Source organism: Moschus berezovskii, chromosome 23, assembly GCF_049115385.1.
Source record: "Moschus berezovskii isolate FMDL1 chromosome 23, NW_MosBer_1.0, whole genome shotgun sequence".
Taxonomy (NCBI): domain Eukaryota; kingdom Metazoa; phylum Chordata; class Mammalia; order Artiodactyla; family Moschidae; genus Moschus; species Moschus berezovskii.
The window spans coordinates 11157387-11166074 of NC_142482.1; positions in this window are offsets into that span (position 1 = coordinate 11157387).

Genomic DNA, 8688 nt, shown 5'->3' on the forward strand with positions numbered 1-8688 from the left:
GTGATTTTTGTCCTTCTCTTTCCTAATGTGGTGTACCACACTAATTTGCAGATATTGAACCATCCTTGTACCCCTGGAATAAGTCCATCTTGATCATGGTATATGATGGTTTCAATGTGATGTTGAATTTGGTTCTCTTATATTTTGTGAAAAATATTCACATCTATATTCAACAGAAATATTGGCATTGATTTTTCTTTTTTGCTGGTGTCTTTGTCTGGTTTTGGTATTAAGAAAGTAATAGCTTCATAAAAAATTTGTGCGTACTCCATATTCTCAATTTTTTGGAATAGTTTGATAATGTTGGTTATAAGCTCTTCTGTATATATTTGTAAACATTCTCCTGTGAAGCTGTGTGGTCCTGAACTTTATTTACCTAAGAGATTTTTTATTATGAATTCAATTTTACTACTAGTGTTTCAATTATTCAGATTATACATTTCTCCCTGATTTAGTTTTGAAAGGTTGTATGGTCCTAGACATTTGTTAGTTTCTTCTAGGGTGTCCAATTGTTTGGCATGTAACTATTTGTAGTATCCTCTTATGATTTTTCCTTATTGCTGTGATGTTGGCTGTAATGTCTCTTTTGCATTTGTTTATTTGCGTCATCTATCTTTTATTTTTGATGAACCTGGCTAAAGACTTAATTATTTTGTTTATCTTTTCGAAAGATATCTTTTAACTTAACTGGCATTTTTTTACTTTAGGAAAGGGGAAGTTTCAATTTTATTAATGTCCTCTCTGATCTTTATTATTGCCTTCATTCTGAGGATTTGGGGCTTTATTTATTCTTCTTTTTCTACTTCATTTATATAGTAAATTAAGTTGTTTATTTCAGTTTCTCCCCCCTCCTTGAGGGAAGCATCTGTCACTATACAATTTCCCCTAGATCTGCTTTTGCTAAATCCAAAAGATTTTGGAATGTTGGTGTTTTTATTCGTCACAAATTACTTTCCGATTTCCTTTGTGATTTCTTCATTAACTGATTGGTATTTAGTAGCATGTTGTTTCGTCTCCATATGTTTGTGTTTGTTCCATATTCCCCTCCCCTAATTTATTTCTTATTTTGTACCATTGTGGTCAGAAAAAGTGCTTGATATAATTTCTATCTTTTTAAATGTGTTGAGATTTGTTTTGTGGCCTAGCACTTGATCATCCCTGGAAAAATGTCCTGGGCCACTTGACGGTGTGTATTCTGCTATTTGGGGATAGACTACAGAGATCCCGTCTCTGGGGCAACTGACCACGTTCAGAAATGTGTCCGAGAGGAGAAACCCCATGTCCAAGATAAGGTGCAGTGGGTGCATTTTTCTGGAGCAGCTGTGAAGAGATATCCCACGACCAAAGTATGAGAAACCCCAATATGACTGTAGATATTGGGAGGGGGCATCAGAGGGCAGACACATTGAAATCATAATCACAGAAAACTAGTTGATCTGATCACATGGACCACAGCCCTGTCTAACTCAGTGAAACTAAGCCATGCCTTGTGGGGCCACCCAAGACGGACGGGTCATGGTAGAGAAGTCTGACAGCATGTGGTCCAATGGAGAAGGGAATGGCAAACCACTTCAGTATACATGCCTTGAGAAACCCATGAACAGTAACAAAAGACAAAATGATAGGATACTGAATGAGGAATTCCCCAGGTCGGTAGGTGCCCAGTATGCTACTGGAGATCAGTGGAGAAATAACTCCAGAACAAATGAAGGGATGGAGCCAAAGCAATACAAATACGCAGTTGTGGTTGTGACTGGTGATAGAAGCAAGGTCCGATGCTATAAAGAGCAATATTGCATAGGAACCTGGAATGTTAGGTCCATGTATCAAGGCAAATTGGAATTGGGCAAACAAGAGATGACAAGAGTGATCATAGTCATTCTAGGAATTAGCGAACTAAAATGGACTGGAATGGGTGACCATTAACTCAGATGACCATTATATCTACTACTGTGGGCAGGAATCCCTTAGAATAATTGGAGTAGCCATCATGGTCAACAAAAGAGACCGAAATGCAGTACTTGGATGCAATCTTAAAAACTACAGAATGGTTTCTGTTCATTTCCAAGGCAAACCATTCAATATTACAGGAATCCAAGTCTATGCCCCAACCAGTAATGCTGAAGAAGCCGAAGTTGAACGATTCTATGAAGACCTACAAGACCTTTTAGAATTACCACCCATAAAAGATATCTTTTTCATTATAGGGGATTGGAAGGCAAAAGCAGGAAGTCTAGAAACACCTGGAGTAGGGAGCATGGGAAGATGGCAGAGGAATAGAATGCAGCAACCATTTTCTCCCCCACAAAATCAGCAAAAGAACATTTGAACGCTGAGTACATCCCGCAAAACAACTTCTGAATACTGGCAGAAGACATCAGGCACCCAGAAAAGCAGCCCATAGTCTTTGAAAGGAGGTAGGAAATAGTATAAAAGATAAAAAGAGGGGCAAAAGAAGGAGGGACGGAGCTCCATCCAGGGAAGGGAGGCTTAAAAAAAAGGGAGAGAGAGAAGTTTCCAAACACCTGGAAACACCGGCGAGTCTTTGGATAGCATTGGAACCTCAGAGGGCCAACTAACTGGGAGAAAAAAGACATAAATAATTAAAACCCACAGACTAAGTGCCCAAAGGAAACTCAGTGGAGAAGCGTCGCAGTTTCCTGCAACCCCCACTAGCAGGCGGGGGCTGGTCAGGGAGGTGCCACAGCAGCGCTTAGAGAGAGGACCCGGCATGAACGCCCCGAGGGCAAGCTGAACACACTAATGGGGAAATAGCTAAGCAGACTGTGCAGCGAAAAGCCCCAAACTAAGACTCCGACAGCCCCGCTCACAGAACAAAGGACTGAGCAGAGCAAGCCGGTTGTAGGCGGCCCATCCCCCAGTCCTCGCCAGGATAGGCACGGAGGGCGGACAGTGTCAGAAGGGGCAGCCACGGCCCCAGAGAGGCTTCCCATACCAAGATGCAGGCAGGCTTACTTGCTAACCAAGACTTCTCGGGTTTGGGCCGGTCGATATCTGCCTGAGAAAGTGTGCCGGTTGTACACCCAGAAAACTGAGTGGTAGGGACTGGGGAACCACTAAGTCGCAGCGACCGTGCTCGCCAAATGCCTGGTCACATGAGCTGCTCAGACCGGAGAAGGCACAAAATGCAGGCCCAGCCAAGTCTGTGCCTTTGCAGAGTACCCAAGGACCTGAACCTGAGCCGCTCAGACCTGGGAAGTGCATGCAACCAAGCGCCGGCCGCGGACAGCTCCCGGCAGAGCAACCCAGAGCCTGAGCAGCATAAACAGGGAAAACACACATGCTGGGAGCGGGAGCATTCCCAGAGTAGTCAAGACACGGTGGCACTCCCCACAGACCCCAGTGATATTTGTTAGCATCATTCCTCCCTCCCCACAGCAGGACGCAACAGGTGAGCAGGTGTCCACCACCGCCCCCTGGTGTCAGGATGGGAATTAGACACTGAAGAGACCAGCAAACAGAAGAGCTTTTACAATAGAAGGAACTGCCTTGAAAGTAACAGAGGGAGAAGTCTTGAGCCTACTGCAAGAATAAGACTGACACAGACACAGAAGGCTTAAGGCCAAATCCTAAGAACAGCGGAGATCTCCTGTTCCAGGGAACATTAACTGATAGGTGCTCAACAAATGCCTCCATACATACACTGAAACCAGACACCACCCAAGGGTCAACAAGTTTCAGTGAAATACATACCACACAAATTCTCCAGCAACACAGGAGAATAGCCCTGAGCTTCAACATACAGACTGCCCAAAGCCACCCCAAACCATTGACATCTCAAACTCATTACTGTGCACTTCATTGCACTCTGGAAAGAAGAAATCCAGATCCACCCACTGGAACACTGACACAAGCTTCCCAAACCAGGGAACCTTGACAAGTCATCCATCCAACCACACACACAACGAGGTAACTACATAATAAAGAAAACTCCACAAACTGCCAAAGTACGGAAAGGCCACCCCAAGCACAGCAATATAAACAAGATGAAGTGGCAAAGAAATACTCAGCAAGTAACGAAACAGGATAAATGCCCAACAACACAAACAAAAGAGGAAGACATACGAAACCTATCAGATAAAGAATTTCGGATTTTAATTGTGAAAATGATTCAAAATCTGGAAAGCAAAATGGAGTTACAGATAAATACGTGGAGAAAAGGATTGAGAAGATGCAAAAAATGTTTAATAAGGAATTAGAGGAAATAAAAAAGAGTCAATATACAATGAATAATGCAATAGATGAGATTAGAAACACTCTCAAGGGAACAAAGAGTAGAATGACGGAGACAGAAGACAGGATAAGCGAGCTAGAAGATAGCATTGTAGAAATAAATGAAACAGAGAGGAAAAAAGAAAAACGAATTAAAAGAAATGAGGACAATATTAGAGACCTCTGGGACAATGTTAAACGTCCCAATATTCGAATCAAAGGAGTCCCAGAAGAAGAAGACAAAAAGAAGGACCATGAGAGAATACTTGAGGAGATAATAGTTGAAATTTTCCCTAAAAGGGGTAAGGAAATAATCACCCAAGTCCAAGAAAACCAGAGAATTCCTAACAGGATAAACACAAGGCAAAATACCCCAAGGCACATATTAATCAAATTAACAAAGATCAAACACAAAGAACAAATATTAAAATTAGCAAGGGATAAACAGCAAATAACACACAAGGGGATCCCCATAAGGATAACAGCTGACCTTTCAATAGAAACACTTCAGGTAAGGAGGGAATGGCAAGGCATACTTAAAGTAATGAAAGAAAGTAACCTACAACTCAGATTACCGTACCCAGCAAAGATCTCATTCAAATATGAAGGAGAAATCAAAAGCTTTACAGAAAAGCAAAAGCTGAGAGAATTCATCATTACTAAACCAGCTCTCCAAAAAATTCTAAAGGTTCTTCTCTAGACGGGAAACACAGAAAGGGTGAATAAACTTGAACCCATAACAATAAAGAAAATGGCAACGGGATTATACTTATCAATAATCACCTTAAATGTAAATGGGTTGAATGCCCCAAACAAAAGACAAAGGCTGGCTGAATGGATAAAAAAAAACAAGAACCCCATTTATGTTGTCTACAAGAGACCCACCTCAAAATGAGGGACACACACTGACTGAAAGTGAAGGGCTGGAAAAAGACATTCCACTGAAACAGAGACCAAAAGAAAGCAGGAGTAGCAATACTCATATCAGATAAAACAAATTTTAAAACAAAGGCTGTGAAAAGAGACAAAGAAGGAAACTACATAATGATCAAAGGATCAAACCAACATGAAGATGTAACAATTATAATTATTTATGCACCCAACATAGGAGCACCGCAATATATAAGACAATTACTAACAAGTATGAAAGGAAATTAACAATAACACAATAAGAGTGGGAGACTTTAATACCACACTCACAGCTATGGATAAATCACCTAAACATAAAATTAACAAGGAAACACAAACTTTAAATGATACAATAGAACAGTTAGACCTAATAGTTCTCTATAGGACATTTCACCCCATAACAATGAATTTCACCTTTTATTCAAGTGCACACGGAACCTTTTCCAGGATAGATCACATCCTGTGCCATAAATCTAGCCTTGGTAAATTCAAAAATTTGAAATCATTCCAAGCTTCTTTTCTGACCACAATGCAGTAAGATTAGAATTCAATTACAGGAGAAAAATTATTAAAAATGCCAACATATGGAGACTGCACAACACGCTGATGAATAATGAACAAATCATAGAAGAAATCAAAAGAGAAATCAAAATATGCATAGAAATGAATGCAAATGAAAACACAACAATCCAAAACCTCTGGGACACTGCAAAAGCATTGTTAAGGGGAAAGTTCATAGAAATACAGGCACACCTCAAGAATCAAGAAAAAAAGTCAACTAAATAACCTAACTCTACATTTAAAGAAACTCGAAAAGGAAGAAATGAAGAAACCCAGGTTTAGTAGAAGGAAAGAAATCGTAACAATTAGGGCAGAAATAAATGCAAAAGAAACAAAAGAGACCATAGCAAAAATCAACAAAGCCAAAAGCTGGTTCTTTGAGATGGTAAATAAAATTGACAAACCACTAGCCAGACTCATCAAGAAACAAACGGAGAAGAACCAAATCAATAAAATTAGAAATGAAAATGGAGAGATCACAACCGACAACATAGAAATACAAAGGATTATTAGAGAATACTATCAGCAATTATACGGCAATAGAATGAATACCTTGGAAGAAATGGAAAAATACTTAGAAAAGTACAACCTTCCAAAACTGAACCAGGAAGAAATAGAAAATTTTAATAGACCCATCACAAGCACGGAATTAGAGGCTGTAAATAGAAATCTTCCAGGAAACAAAAACCGAGGTCCAGACGGCTTCACAAATGAATTCTACCAAAAATTTAGAAAAGAGCTAGCAATTTTCTACTCAAAGTCTTCCGGGAAATTGCTGAGGAAGGGAAACTTACAAACTAATGCTATGAGGCCATCATCACTCTAATCCTAAAACCTGGTAAAGACCCCACATAAAAAGAAAACTGCAGTCCAATATCACTGATGATCCTAGATGCAAACATCCTTAACAAAATTCTAGTAAGAAGAATCCAACAACACATTAAGAAGATCATACATCATGACCAAGTGGGCTTTATCCCAGGAATGCAAGGATTCTTCAATATCCACAAATCAATCAACATAATACACCACATTAACAAATTGAAAATAAAAACCATATGATTATCTCAATAGATTCAGAGAAATACTTCGACAAAATTCAACATCCATTTATGATAAAAACCCTCCAGAAAGTGGGAATAGAAGGGACATATCTCAACACAATAAAAGCTATATATAACAAACCCAAAGCAAACATTAACCTTAATGGTGAAAAACTGAAAGCATTTCCCCTAAAGTCAGGAACAAGACAAGGGTTCCCACTCTCACCACTACTATTCAACATAGTTCTGGAAGTTTTGGCTACAGCAATCAGAGCATAAAAAGATAAAAAGAATAAAAATTGGAAAAGAAGAAGTAAAACTTTCACTGTTTGCTGATGACATGATCCACTACACAGAAAACCCTAAAAAGTCTACAAGAAAATTACTAGAGCTAATTACAGTAAAGCTGCAGGATATAAAATCAGCACACAGAAATCCCTTGCATTAATATACACTAATAATGAGAAAATAGAAAGTGAAATTAAGCAAACTATTCCATTCACTGTTGCAACGAAAAGAATTAAATACTTAGGTATACATTTACCTAAGGAAATAAAAGTCTTGTACATAGAAAACTATAAAACACTTGTGAAAGTAATCAAAGAGGACAGTAAAAGATGGAGACATATATCGTGTTCGTGGATTGGAAGAATAAATATTGTAAAAATGAGTATACTACCAAAAATAATTTGTACATTCAATGCAATCCCTATCAAGATACCAACGATATTTTTCACAGAACTAGAACAAATAGTCTCACAATTTGTATGGAAATACAAAAATCCTCGAATAGCCAAAGCAATCTTGAGGAAGAAGAATGGAACAGGGGGAATCAACCTACCGGACTTCAGGCTCTACTACAAAGACACAGTCATAAAACAGTACGGTACTGGCATAAAGACAGAAATATAGATCAATGGAACAAAATAGCAATCCCAGAGATAAACCCACACACCTATGGACACCTTATCTTTGAAAAAGGAGGCAAGAATATAAAATGGAGAAAAGACAGTCTCTTCAACAAGTGGTGCTGGGAAAACTGGTTAACCACTTATAAAAGAATGAAACTAGAACACTTCCTAACACCATACACAAAAATTAACTCAAAATGGATTAAAGATCTAAATGTAAGACCAGAAAATATAAAACTCCTAGAGGACAACATAGGCAAAACACTCTCCGACATAAATCACAACAGAATCCTCCATTACCCACCTCCAAGAATATTGGAAATAAAAGAAAAACTAAACAAATGGGACCTAATTAAAATCAAAAGCCTCTGCACAGCAAAGGAAACTATAAGCAAAGTGAAAAGTCAGCCTTTAGAACGGGAGAAATTAATAGCAAATGAAACAACTGACAAAGAATTAATCTCCAAAATATAAAAGCAGCTCCTACAGCTCAATTCCAGAAAAAATAAATGACCCAATCAAAAAATGGGCCAAAGATCTAAACAGACATTTCTCCAATGAAGACATACGGATGGCTAACAAACATGAAAAAATGCTCAACATCCCTCATAATCAGAGAAATGCAAATCAAAACCACGGTGAGATACCATTTCACACCAGTCAGAATGGCTGATATCCAAAAGTCTACATGCAATAAATTCTGGAGAGGATGTGGAGAAAAGGGAACCCTCTTACGTTGTTGGTGGGAATGCAAACTAGTATAGCCACTATGGAGAACAGTGTGGAGATTCCTCAAAAAACTGGAAATAGAACTGCCATATGGTCCATCAATCACCATCTTGGGCGTAGACACCGAGGAAACCAGAATTGAAAGAAACACATGTACTCCAATGTTCATTGCTGTGCTGTTTATACTAGCGAGGATATGGAAACAACATAGATGTCCATCTGCAGATGAATGGATAAGAAAGTTTTGGTACATATACAAAATGGAGTATTTTTTAACCATCAAAAAGAATGCATTTGAGTCA